The sequence below is a fragment of the Pseudopipra pipra genome, chromosome 7, assembly GCF_036250125.1.
Source record: "Pseudopipra pipra isolate bDixPip1 chromosome 7, bDixPip1.hap1, whole genome shotgun sequence".
Taxonomy (NCBI): domain Eukaryota; kingdom Metazoa; phylum Chordata; class Aves; order Passeriformes; family Pipridae; genus Pseudopipra; species Pseudopipra pipra.
In genome coordinates, this window is record NC_087555.1 from 39301011 (window position 1) to 39314745 (window position 13735).

Here is a 13735-nt window from a genome sequence, read left to right on the forward strand (position 1 = left end):
TTACGTAGCGTGTGTTGTATTTTAAATTGCAGCCCCGGCTCCGGGCTGGGATATTACATGTAAAAAAGCAAACAATGAGGGAGCAGCTCAGGGGATCGACTTTCCTGCTGCCTCGGGGACCTGCCTTTAAATCTGGCTTTGAGCAAACCGAGGAAAAAATCATTTCCCTCTAATGGCAGCAGCACAGGAAAAAATCAGATAGCAGGAGTTCCACCCAGGTGGCCGAAAGCTTTGGGAAGGGAAGGGGGTGGGAACCAGATGAGCGGCGGCGATTTTCCCGGGATTACTGCGAGGCTCAGAGCGGGCAGACTTTGAATGTGATTTTAATCTGTAATAAGTGCCAGCAGCTCCGCATCAAACCAGGCAAAAGAAGGGCGCTGATATTTCCAGCGCAAAGCTACTGAGGAATTTTGAAAGTGTTTCTGTTAGTCCGACATCAGAAAGAGGGGAAAGACGCCGGCCTGCAGGAGCAACCGAGTACCTGTAGGGTTTAAAGCACCTTAATGAGCATTTCAGGTTCTGAGGAAACAGAGGAGAATTCCCACTTTTCAGTCCTGGGAATTTCCCTTGAACTAAAATATGGGGGAAAGATGAGGTGTGTTGTAAAAAATGAGAAACTGTGGGCCAGCCAGCAAATATTTTGAAATAAAATTCTCCGTGGCATAAAGCAGATTTAAAGCACGACTTTAAAAACAAAAAAAAAAATAAATTCAAAAATAAATTTAAAAAATCGAAGCCAAAAGCCCAAATCAAAGAAACGCAGCCAAAGGACATGGAATATCTGTGCCCAGGTGCAGGGAAACACCCATTTCTCAAAGAGCAAATCAGCCAAACCAGCAACTGCAACCTGTCCAGAGACTCCTAATTAATTCTGCCTGAGCTAAAAGTCCAATTGTCCAGTTCCCTGGGACAAACGCTGGGGTCTCATCCTGATTTCACAGTTCTGCAGCTGGGGCTGGGTGGGCTCCTGCTGTTGGATTTTTAGGGACATCCAGTATAAACATGCTACTGAAACTGGGCTGCTCCTGACACGGATCTCCAACAATTCCTGCACTCCATGGCAAAGGAGGAACAGGAATCCCAAGGGAATGTTCCCCCTGTGCTGAGCTGTGCCCTGGTTAATGTTTGTCACAAAGCAAGGCAGGATGTTCCCGTGTAGCAGGGAGAAAGGAAAAGTAAAACAAACTAGGAATGGAGTGTTTCCTAGCGTTGACAAGTGAAATATCTCTGCAATTCCATTCAGGAAATCATGATCTTGGCATCAAGTGTGACCAGCAGGGAAAGGGAAGGAATTCTGTCCCACTCAGGTGAGACCCCCCTGCAGAGCTGCTCCAGCCCTGGGAACAGCAGCACAGGGACATGGAGCTGCTGGAGAGAGTCCAGAGGAGGCCCCGGAGATGCTCCAGGGCTGGAGCCCCTCTGCTCTGGAGCCAGGCTGGGAGAGCTGGGGGGGTTCCCCTGGAGAAGAGAAGGCTCCAGGGAGAGCTGAGAGCACCTTCCAGGGCCTAAAGGGGCTGCAGGAGAGCTGGAGAGGGACTGGGGACAAGGCATGGAGGGACAAGACACAGGGAATGGCTTCCTACTGCCAGAGGGCAGGGAGAGATGGGATATTGGGAAGGAATTCCTGGCTGGGAGGGTGGGGAGGCCCTGGCACAGGTTGCCCAGAGAAGTTGTGGCTGCCCCTGGATCCCTGGAAATGTCCAAGGCCAGGTTGGACGGGGCTTGGAGCAACCTGGGGTATGGAAAGTGTTCCTGCCCAGGGCAGAGGTGGGATGAGACGGGCTCCAAGGTCCCTTTCCACCAAAACCACTCTGTGGTTCTATGATATAAATGACATGTGGACCTGATTATAATCTCCTCCTACCAACCAACCCCATGTCCTTACACCTCTTTACATCACAAGCAAAACCACTTCTTTACATTTAAAATCTCTTTTTAAACGTCAGGGTTTTTTAACCTGATCCTGTCCTCAGGAAATGCTGGACAATAACACATTATTGCCCAGTTAAAAGTACCTCTGAGCCCTGTTTGCAGTGTCTCTCTCCAGCTCTCCCTCTCTGCACCTTGCCTGGCTGTCTTACCCACGGTGTATGCAGAAGAGATTATCTGAATAAGCACACACACCTCTAATCTGAGATGAAAAACAGCGTCCTGAGAGCCTTTCAAATGCTTTCAGAGAAAATGAGGGAGAGATTATTCGCTTCTTCTGTTTTCATTTTTCTTGGGGGGGCTTTAATCATTTTTTTTTAATAAAGACAGTTGAGAGGAGTGAAATATCAGTTCAGGAGTCAGTGAGGAAACAACATTTAGAGCACAGTGATAGAACAGGCAAATGTGAGCGTGACAGTCCTTTAGCATCTCTGGCACTGCATTAACCAAACACCCCCATCAATCTCCTGGGCTGCTCCTCACCTGACTCCCACCTTGTGCCTCACACCCTGGAGGAGAGGAATCACAGCACACAATGGATGTCCTTGGGGCTGGAGAAGGAAATGGGGGTGGTTTTCATACCTGTGGTTTGTAAGTGCAAGTCACGTGCTCGTGGGGTTTTTCCCTGCAACTTTCTGAAAGTTTTGTGCATTTTTTTTTGTTTAATTTCAAATTTAGGATTAAATTTGGCATAAAATTCTAATGGCATAAATTCTAATGGTCTTCCAGTACCTGAGGGGACCCCACAAGAAAGATGGAGAGAGACTGTTCACAAGGGCCTGGGGGGACAGGACAAGGGGGAATGGCTTCAAACTGCCAGAGGGCAGGGTTAGATGGGATATTGGGAAGGAATTCATGTCTGGGAGGGTGGGGAGGCCCTGGCCCAGGTTGCCCAGAGAAGCTGTGGCTGCCCCTGGATCCCTGGAAGTGTCCAAGGCCAGGTTGGACAGGGCTTGGAGCAACCTGGGCTACTGAGAGGTGTCCCTGCCCATGGCAGGGGGTGGAACTGGATGGGCTTTAATGTCCCTTCCAACCCAAACCATTCTGGGACTCTATGATTTTATGATTCTAAGTCTACATATTTTTGCATTACTCTAGAATTAATACAGAATTAGTCATTAATTTAATTAATAAAATATAAAGGAGAAGCTACTATCTTTTCCTATCTTCCTGGCAGAAATATCTTTCAAAACCAAACATGCCTGGAAGGACTGGAATATGCCCACATAAATCCACACCTTGAAACACACATAGACCACATTTGTAGCTTGAGAAACACACATTTACACTTTTTCTTTTTTCAACCGTGGAAGATAAGAGGTTGAGAGTGTGGCATGAGTGGAAAACTCAACAATAAACAGCTATTCTGGAATTCCGAAGGAATCTGAAGACATCCATTATTTCCAAAAGCTTGGCACAAACTGACTCCCTAGACCTCAATCTTGCCCTGATTTAAGATCAGGGGAACTGGCAGGGTGTTGTTTTGGCTGCAGCTGTTATCTCCTGGAGGGCAGTGCTGAGTTCTGGGGGGCTCCACACCCGGGCAGGGTCAGAGCTCACCGAGAGGCTCCGCTCATTTCCCCCCACAATTCACGTCCAGGGGACACCTTGCATCGAGGGAAGGGACAAAAACACCCCCCAGGGCACACTGGCACAGAGGCACAGTGCCTCTGTCTGCTGAACACGTTCTCCCTGAGCTGACTGCAGCTCAGTCACTCCTTAGGAACGGGGGCCAGGCCCTGTTTTATTGGTGCTCTCCAGGCACCCCTAAACCACCGCGGGAAGGCTTTCCTGGGAAACACTCCCAGCGCTTGGAAACAGGGAGAGAGGGAAGGCAGAGGCACTGCTGGGGACACAAAGAGGCAGGGAATCTCTGCCCTGGGATGGCTGGACATGGCCATGCCGTGCCCTGGCCCATGGAGGCAGGAGTGGGAGGATGGACGGCGCGTTCCGGACCCGGCCCAGGGAGCGGGATGGGAGCACAGAGGTGCACTCAGGATCAATTTGCAGCAGCCAGTAAAGCCCCTAATGTGTGCCATTCCCACCGAGGGAGGCACTGCCTGCCCCGGGGGGCTCTGCTGCCGCTTTCCCATCCTGGAGCTCTGGTTTCTGCAGAACAGGAGAGGGAATGTGTGCTTTGCGGGATTGGAGCGTGTGGTGGTGACTGAGCAGGTTGTGTTCTGCCTCAGACTGAGGTGTTTGGGAGGATTTAAACAGCTGTGTGAGACACACTCCTGTCTTTGTGCTCTCTTCTACCATGAGAGCAAGAAATCAATCCATTTTATCTGTGGAATACACATAAGTCTGCTTGAGTCGTGATCCATTTTAAAGGAACGTGTCGAGGGGCATTAGGTAATTAGAGCTGGCTGAGTAACTGAGCATATTTATACATTTTTAACACTGCCTTTTCCTCTTTAGCTTGGATGAAGCAGTAAAACCTGAAAATCAAACCCTGGATGAGTTTAGATGGTCGGGTATTTAATGTAAGATCTCCATCTTAGCATTAGAAAACCTTACAAGTGAAGTGTCTGTGTTTTAAAAATTGGCCAGACCCAGTAGCTGCTGAGTCTGATGTGTAATCTCTTCTTGGCTATGCAAAGAAACCACTTATTGAAATTCAAGTACATGCTTAAGGCCAGTTAATGGCTATTTTTGCCTCATTAATACAACAAACATCACTGATATGGAAGGTGGCTGTTCCCTTGCACTAATAAAACTGCAAGATAACAGAGATAACTTCTCGTGCTCTCTCCAGTTCTTTATCCAATATGTCAGTGACAGGAAACCCAGCAACAAGTAGAAATGGGAGGGTGGGTTTGTCAATGGTTGTTGTGTTAGTGAGACCATTTATGGGGCAATCTCAAAAATAGATGGTCAAGAACTAAAGAAGATCCCGAGGAGTGTGAAGGGAGTGACTGAATTCTGCTGAACAGCTACAGAGGGAGAGACATATGAAGTTCAACCTGCTTAGTTATTCAAAAGAAGGTTAAAAATTGACTTGATCGTAGCTTAAAATCACAGATTGGTTTGTGTTGGAGGGGACCTTAAAGTTATTTGGTTCCTGCCATGGGCAGGGACACTTCCACTATCCCAGGTTGCTCTAAGCCCCATCCAACCTGGCCTTGGACACTTCCAGGGCTCCCATACTTTCCATGAGGGAGCAGAAGGTTTGCTTGTAGTGCTGCTGCAACCCATGGGGGAGAGCATCAAATGAGGCAGATTTTGGCTGAGCTTTTCTGTTGGAGTTGGTTTTTATCATGGTGCCATTTCAGACTCAACAGAAAGCTCTCAGCTGCACCACCACCCCCGAATCCTGGCTGGGCTTTTCCTGCATTTGTTATAAATAAATTCACATTTGTACAGAGCCACATCAGGTTTTGTAAAGCACCAAAACAATGGTGTGCCCCTTGGGGATGGTCCTGTGCAGGGCCAGGAGTTGGACTCGATGGTCCTTGTGGGTCCCTTCCAACTCAGCATATTCTGTGATTCTGGGAACCTGTTCTTCTCTCCAAGGGAACCTGTTTTCCAGCAGTTTCACCAGAGCAGCCATTTATAAACTGGTCAGGAATACAATAATTCCATGGGTCTGGGATGCCAGCACCCTGATCGTGGTGTTATACAGCTATTTACAGACAAGCAAATTGAAACCAGCTTGCAGGGTTACTGAGTGAAGTTCAAACAGATTGCTTTCAAATTTCCTTGTAAATAAAAATCCATGTGAAGGAGAGGAGCTCAGAGCCCCTCGGTGTATCCCCTGAACATGGTTCAGAGCCCCCAACATCCTGCTCTGCTTTTATAAATTAGAAATCTTGTCATCTGATCAGAGAGACCAAGAAAACTGTGGCCAACTTTATCTGCTAAGTGAACCTTAACAACCTCAACTTTAACTTCAAGAAAATTACACTGGGAAACATTTCATAGTCTTGCAGGTTGCAGGAGACATCAAATTCTTTCTTTTCTCCCACCTCTCCAGGAGTTATTAACCCTCCCCATAGAGCCTCAGAGACCTCCAGCAAATTGTCCCTTCCCAGCAATCACAGGCAGGAGCAGCTCCGAGGGCTCCGGTGCTTTGGCAGCGTGTCTGCAGGAAAAGCTCACACCCAGGGCCAGACTAAAACCTGCACAGCTACCTGAAAGAAGTCAGAGAGGAAAAAAAAAAAAACAAACCAGAGCCTTTGAAATGCCAACGTTGTGTTGCTGTGGCAGCTCCTCACCCAACAGCCACACGTGGCTGTGCCCTGTCAGAGGGACAGGACTGTTCATCCCAGCTCTGCACTGAGCATCCCAGTCCTGCTGCAGGCAGCAGGGGGAATTATGGAATTTCAGGACAAGGGCTGTGCTCTGGGTGCATTTCCTGACAGGGCTTTGCTGTGGATGCTGCAGTTGGACTCGGGCACAGCACAGGCAGTGCCAGGGATTTACTGCTGGCCTTTATCCAGGAGCCCAGGAATATGGCAGGGCATGGGATCCTTCTGGAGACGCAGGAATATGGCAAAATACAATTATAGCCCAGGGCTTATTTTTGTGAGAGAAGCTTGGGGTAGCCTAAAATGCCTTGGAAAGGTAAACATAAAGAATAAAATGGAATCATCAAGGCTGGGAAAACCTCCAAGATCAAATCCAGCCTTTGACCAAAGACCACCACGCCCACTAAATCATAGAACACACTGAGTACGGTTTGTTCACATGAAAAGATAGTATTCAAGTGAAAATACATTATTCAAAGTATGCAAAGGTTTTACTGTTATTATTTAGCCAATCCTGAGTGTGATCCCATGATGTTCCTTACACCTGACTTGGCAATGCTGCAGCTCTGCAAAGATGGGCCCCCCCAAAAAAAATCCCTACAAGGGAATGGCCTCAAAAATAAAGCACCAGAAAACAGACAAGAACTCTGAGTGTGCAGCTGAGTTTAGCCCATTAGTCCAAAGAGCCCTCACTAGATTTAAATTACCAGAGCCTGGGAGTTCCAACATCCATGAGGAAATTTGTCTGAACACTCCAGTCAGTCACAGATGTCCATGCTCAGGGTCTGAGGGGCAGGCATCTCTTTTTTTCCCAAGTTTTCCCAGAACTCAGGCACACAGGCTTTGGAACCTGTTTCCTTTCAGTAGTCTCATTTGATATCTGCTCTATTCCTCTGCCATAGGAGAATTCCAGACTTTCCAATCTTTTTAATTATCGTTATTAATATTGAGCTTTGACTTTGAGCACCAAGCACAGGTTACAGTTCTTGCAGGAGCACTGGAATACCTTCAGTGAAGCCAAGTGGCACATGCTCATTTTTAGGTTCAGAACAGACTTTTTCCTTGTCCAGGGAAAATTAAGATTTCACCCCCAGACCTCCTGTCCAGAACTGTCTCATTTGGTGACCTCCTGTCACACACAGTCTCACACAGGCATTAGAGATCCTGATGGGGTGAACAGAGTATTAAGCAAGTTGTCAAAAACACAATTGTACTTGAACAAGCTCTCAAAGGCAGGTGGAAAACCCTCCTGCAAGGGAGCCCTGCTGACCCCACAGCCTAAACGAGATTCCTGAAAACACTCCGCAGGAAACACCCCCTCACAGTGTCTACTTAAAACTCAAACTCAAACCTGTCTAGTGAAATAAGATTTTAAGAAGAAGAACACAAGTTTGTTGAACTTTCCACTTCAGGCTGACGCAGCTGTAACGTGCTTCCCACCACAGCAGGTAAAGCTCTCCTCAGGGAATGTTCCACCCCCACCACCACAGCTGCAGGGCTGAGCCAGACACCCCTGTGCCAGGACATCCAAAACTTCACCTGGGGGTGACAGGCCCTGCCAGCTAAAACCATCAATGAGATGCACCAATACAGGGTCTGAAATACCTTAAATTTGTGTCAACTTCGAGAAAAGAAATCAAAGAACTAACTGATGTGGCCAGACCACACTGTTGGCAAGAAACACCTAATAAAGGACTTAATTCTGTTTAAACAAGGGGAGTTTCTAAGTTTACAGACACGTTGCTGAAGCCAAAGAGTGGTGGCTTCAGGAAACTCCTATTTTGCTGCAAGAAGAAAAGGAAGACCAACTTCCAGGAGTTAATTTTCCAAAGAACCGCTCCCTGCCAGAAGAGCAGAGCATTCAGCGTCCCTGTGTCATTCCCATTCCTCGGGGTTATTTGTCTTTCCCTTGGGCTCAGGGTCCTGTGCCACAGATCTGCTTTGAAGTACCAAGGTAACACGGGGGTTTTTTTCCTCCTCAGAAACAACTGACTGTAAATTCACAGTACAAAGGCCTTGTAAGGTGTGTTTGAATGCTCTGGAAGGAGCCCCAGGTCGGCACAGAGCTGCTGGATGGGCTGTGGCTGGAGAGGGGCCGTTATTAAAAGAGGGATCAAACCAGGCTGCAATTACGCCCGGTTAATCCTCAGAAAACAGGGAGGTATTCCTTCCCCGCAGCAATTATTTGCACGGGGCGAAAATAACAACCCTCCAGAACAAATTAAAACTTCACCTTCAGATGCTACCTCGATTGTTATGCAGATTTCATCATCGCCAGCCGGCCAAAAACGAGACCCCGCGCAGCGGCCCCTCTCCCGGTACCCAGAGCAGGAGCGCGACATCACGGCTCGATTAATCACCAGTTTGTTCGGTTCGTTTTGCCCGTTCTGCCGTGCCCGGCCCCGTGTGCTGGCAGCAGCCGTGCCCCGCCATCCCCCCACGAAAAGGGTGAGCCATACATCAAGCGCCCTCGGAATTTCTGGAGGCGACACCTGAGCGCGGGAGGGGAGGCATCGCACGGCCCGGGCGGGGACGCGAACTGCTCGCCGGGGCTCTTTTAAATACAACCATCACGCCTCGAAATGTCACGCTGGGCTTTAGTTAACTAAGGTGGCAGGTCCTTAAAGCGCGGGATTTATGGCGCCGAAATTCTCCAAATGTGAGACCGGAAAGGGAAAAAATGTGTCGCGTTTTATTTATTCCCTATATAAATATAGGCAATTTAGTCCTTCCCCCGAAGCCGGGCAGATTAGATGAGTTAGACAGCAGTCAATTCATTTTGCATAGGAATGGCTCATTAAAAAAAGAGAGCCCCCCATTTGTATGAGGCGCCGATTGGGCCGAGCACAAAATGGATTTACAGTGTCACTCAGAGCCGGCAGGACTAATGAGGGAGGGAGAGGCTGGTGGAGGGGGTAAATCTCCACGATATTCATCCCCTCAGCTGGGGCCGCTCAGGAAATGGAGGTGTCCCTCATTATGTATGTGTCTCAGGAGCTTTCTTTAATATTTTAATAAATAACAACATCAGCCCAACAAGAAATTAATGAATAGTATCATTAATAATGAGCTCGAGTCTTGTAGTGATAGGACAGATATTAAATTGAACCACAGTGGTGCTATCTCCAGAGACTTGGGAATTTTCCAGCGGCAAACAAGGCCACTGAATGAGGCAGCCACTGCTCTGTGCCAACAGCTTTTACAACAGGTTGGGAGTAATAAAAGAGGATTTTCTGCACGATAAAGTTAAGCCTTAGAAAATCTGCTGGTGTAGATCGGTGTGAAAAGTACTGCCAAACGTGATCCTTAATTAAACTTTAATTAAGATAAAGCTCTTTCCTTTAAAAAGGGGGGGTGGGGGGGAAAGCAGCAGCAAAGAGAGTGTCAGCTCTTTTCCTACCAGTTTTTGATCTAAAATAATTCTATATTAAATCAGAGAAAACTGTGTTCAAATAAATTAAATCCACAAACCCCAGGAAATTTAGAATGGGGGTTGAAACGCCATCCGTAGCTCACCCATGTGCCTGTTTATATATATTTAGATACATTTATATATCTTTAGGAGCCTGTGATATATGAGATCAGTCACAACCAGGAGCCCTGGGAGCAGAGGTGGGAACGTCCCCATCTCTGAGCTGCCGTGGGTCGAGGTGGGACCCACAGATCCTTCCCACCCATTTTCCTAAAGGTTTAGGATTTCTGTGTTTTACAGTCAAGGCAGAAGAACATATGTCATATGCACGAGAAACAGGCTTATGGAACAGAACATTTTCACTTCCAAAGCCAGAACCAAACCTCACAGCATGTTCACCACAGGGGATGAGACTATCTCCGTAAACATGGAATATTCTGAGCATCATCACATCCATTTGTAGGCAGTTTCCCCACACAGTAACCCCCCAGTGCTCCCCAAAAAAATATTTTATAGGAGCTCACAGCATGTTTTTCACTAGAAGTTGAGGGTCAGCCTGCCAGGATGGGAGAGGAGCAGTGGGAGTTTTCCACCCCAAATTAGTGTTCAAGGTCTGGTTTATTCCTGAAAGGCCACAGCAGTGAATTTTGGTCTCATATATAGTCTGTACAGAGTCCCCATTTTCCTTTGGGAGTTTAACCCAGCTCCTTCCCAAGCATCTAAAGCCAAATCCGTGGCTGCCCACTGGATTTCTTTATAAAATAATTCAGATGACCTCACCAAAACAACAGCTCCCCGTGTTCTCAAAGTCACATCTGATCTCCTGCCCATATTTTGAACTTTCCAAGCTGGACCAGCTCCCTGGTGTTTCCTCAGGGCAGTGCCCACCTGCCTTTCCACAGCCAGCTCCCCCTCCCAGCCCCACCTGGCAGGACCTGCTCTGCTCCCTGAGCTGTCCAAAGGCAGTCTGCAAACCCGAGATGTTCCTCATCAAACTGAGCCCCCAAACCTGGTTAAATCAGCACAAACACCCCTCTGGAGAGGGTTTCCTACAGGCTTAGCTGGGGCTTCCAGCCATGCCCGGGTAAGAACTTAGGAGATGTTGGGAGACACTAGGCTGGTTTTCCAAACTCTTCCCGATCCCCCCATTCCCCGGAGCAGGAATCCAGCTGCCTGTGCCCTTGGCTGCAGCAGAACCAGGGTTTTACAACAGCAGTCCCTGAGAAAACTGGGAGTGTTCATCAATCAATGGGACCAGAGCAGGTTGGAGAGGCAGGAGAGGCTCCAGCATCAGTGGGAACATTGAGGAGCTGGGAGGAGATAAACGATGCTGGGAAGAACCTCCTCAGGCTCAGCGGGGGCAGGAACAGGCAGCACTTACTCCAGAGGCCAAAACTACCTCAAAGAGGAAAAGAACTAAGCCACACATAGGAATTTTTTCCCAGCATTCCCACAAAGAGCTGCTTCCTGCTTTTCACTGAATTTGTCAGGAATCCCTTTTTATTCCCCAGAAATCCTAATGAGGGGCCGTGATCCTCCCACACTGCAATTAAATCCAGCGGGAGCAGGGCAGTGCTTCAGGGTTTGAATTCCTCAGTTTGTCCTGAGCCCCAGGAGCAGGGACAAAGGCTGGACCCCCCCAGTCCTGGACACAAAGACCCCCAGCCAGCCCCAGCTCCTCTGAGCACAACCCAACCCCATCCTGGCTCCCCCTGGGCATGGAGTGGCTCCAGCCCCGGGTTTGGCCCTGTACAAACACGTGGTCACTCAGCCAAACATCTCCCAGCACCCTCCAGAGCCTGGGAGGGTTTTAAAGGTTTTGAGTGTATCAGTTGCAGTTTCACAGAAAGTCAGTGGGAATTAATACTTGGGGTTTGAAGTGCCAAGCTACATTCTCACAGAATTTCTGCTATACTTTGAAAAAAAAAAATTAATCAAGGCAAGATAATTACATGTTTCAATTAAATGATGATTGCACTGACTAACAGTTTTGGGAGGGATTGGAAATAGTTCTAATGGGGAGAGAAAATGGGATGATAGGGAAGAAATAAACATTTCGTCCCTCCAGAGCAGGCCAACCATTTTTTGGAATACTGACAAAAAATTTTGAGTCTTCCTCCTCTTTGTCTTTTCTACATGGCTCCAGTTGAGAGGATTTCTTTCATTTCTTTCCTTTCAGTGTCTCTAAGAAAAGTGTCTTTAGGAGTCTGTACATCCAGGGGCATTTAACCTCTGCAGACTCTCTGCTTTGATAAAACTTTTTATTTAAGCCTCAGAAAGTGAGTCAAGCCTGGATGACACAGTGCTAATTCTCTTCTAATTCCAAATTTAAAGCAGCATGTTTGACTTAAATCAGAGGTTGAACAGGCACGTTGGAGTGAGCAAGATCTGATAAAGTCAAAGAGAAAAAAATTCCAGGTTTAGAACATCTATTATTCTCTCAATTAAAGAAGATTCTGTTATCTAGGGACTTTTAATAAATTTAGTGATAAATTAATAATTGGGGAGCAACTGATCTAAAGCCAAATCCGTGGCTGCCCACTGGATTTCTTTATAAAATAATTCAGATGACCTCACCAAAACAACAGCTCCCCGTGTTCTCAAAGTCACACCTGATCTCCTGCCCATGTTTTGAACTTTCCAAGCTGGACCAGGTCCCTGGTGTTTCCTCAGGGCAGTGCCCACCTGCCTTCCCACACCCAGCTCCCCCTCAGCATCAGGAGTGGAAGCTGCTCTCTGCCCTGCACAGGCAGCAGCTGCCTTGTCTTGGGTTGGGTTTGTGGGGGGAGAAGAGGTTCAGTGTTATGGGTATTTTGGGATAATGGGTTTTGGTGCTATGGAACACTGTGTTCCATGTTGAATCTCACCCCCTCATCATCCTTCCCAGCCAGGTTCTGAGGTTTGCACTGACTTCACTGGGAATTTTACCTGGTCCATCTCACCCCTGTCCACCTCCAGGCTCTGCCTTAATCCCCCCAGACCTCATCAAGGCTAATGAGTGAGGACCTGCAGGACCCCCAGGCTCCAGCCATGGCCCCTCAGGGGTCACAGCTCTCCAGTGCTCCCTCCCACCAGGGCACAGGGCTGGGGGGCACCTTCCCAGTGCCCCAGGATCTCCAGGTGCAGCCACAGGTGCCCCTCTGTCATCCCCCAAAATCACCTTAGCCTGAGCCAGCAGCGCTGGGGACCTGGCTGGTTTTTATTTACCACATTAAAAAGACAATCAGAGTGACTGTACATTTTGAGATGCCCGTGCCATAAATGATGGCATGCCTGTATTTCCCCAGGATTCTGTTACCCCGGGAGATAATGGTTCATTTTTAGGCTGTTAGAGCAGAGATCACAAGGGTCCGCCCTCAGCAGCCACGGCTGGTAACTGCCTCTCACTCTCTGAGAGCACAGGCAATTTTTCCATAATAAAAACTGGATTAACATGTATCAAGAAGAGGTTCCACCAGCTGTCACTTTGAAACCAGGCTACTCTATCCAGTGGGGGAGATGATAATGGGGAAACCCATAAATGACAAGCAGTTTTCCTGTATTTATCTAATAAGTGGCTGATACAGACGAGCATCTTCTCTAATAAAACAGGAGAACAGGGGGAAGAAACAGGCTGAGGCTCTACTTGAATTAAACCCAAACCGAGCAACAGTGGCACAGGAAAACATTGCATAGAAATTGGGGGTTTTTTTCACCTGTTGCTGCTTTTTGAAATTATATTTTTAATGCATTCTGCCCACAAGTTAAGAATGATTCTTAATCATTGGTTCTGATTTAAAGTTTTCCAATATTCAGCTAATTTTGACTTATTATAGCCAGAGTCTCTCTCTCTCTCTCTCTCTCTCTGTATGTTTATAAGCTAAATAGAAAACCAGGTGTCTGTAAATGAGTAGGTGCTGCAGGTGTGTTTAAAACAGGAGCATTTTTTTGGGGCTACACAGATCAGCAGTGGCAGCAACAGCTTCAATGAAGTACAAGAATCCTTCATCTGCTGAATAACAGCCAACTATTTGCTAACTTATTAGGGGTGACACAGCATTCGAGTTACAATTAAAGTGTATCTGTGGAAATTAGGAAGTGGAGTGAGTGGGGCAGCCACAGCTTCTCTGGGCAACTTGGGCCAGGGCCTCCCCACCCTCCCAGCCAC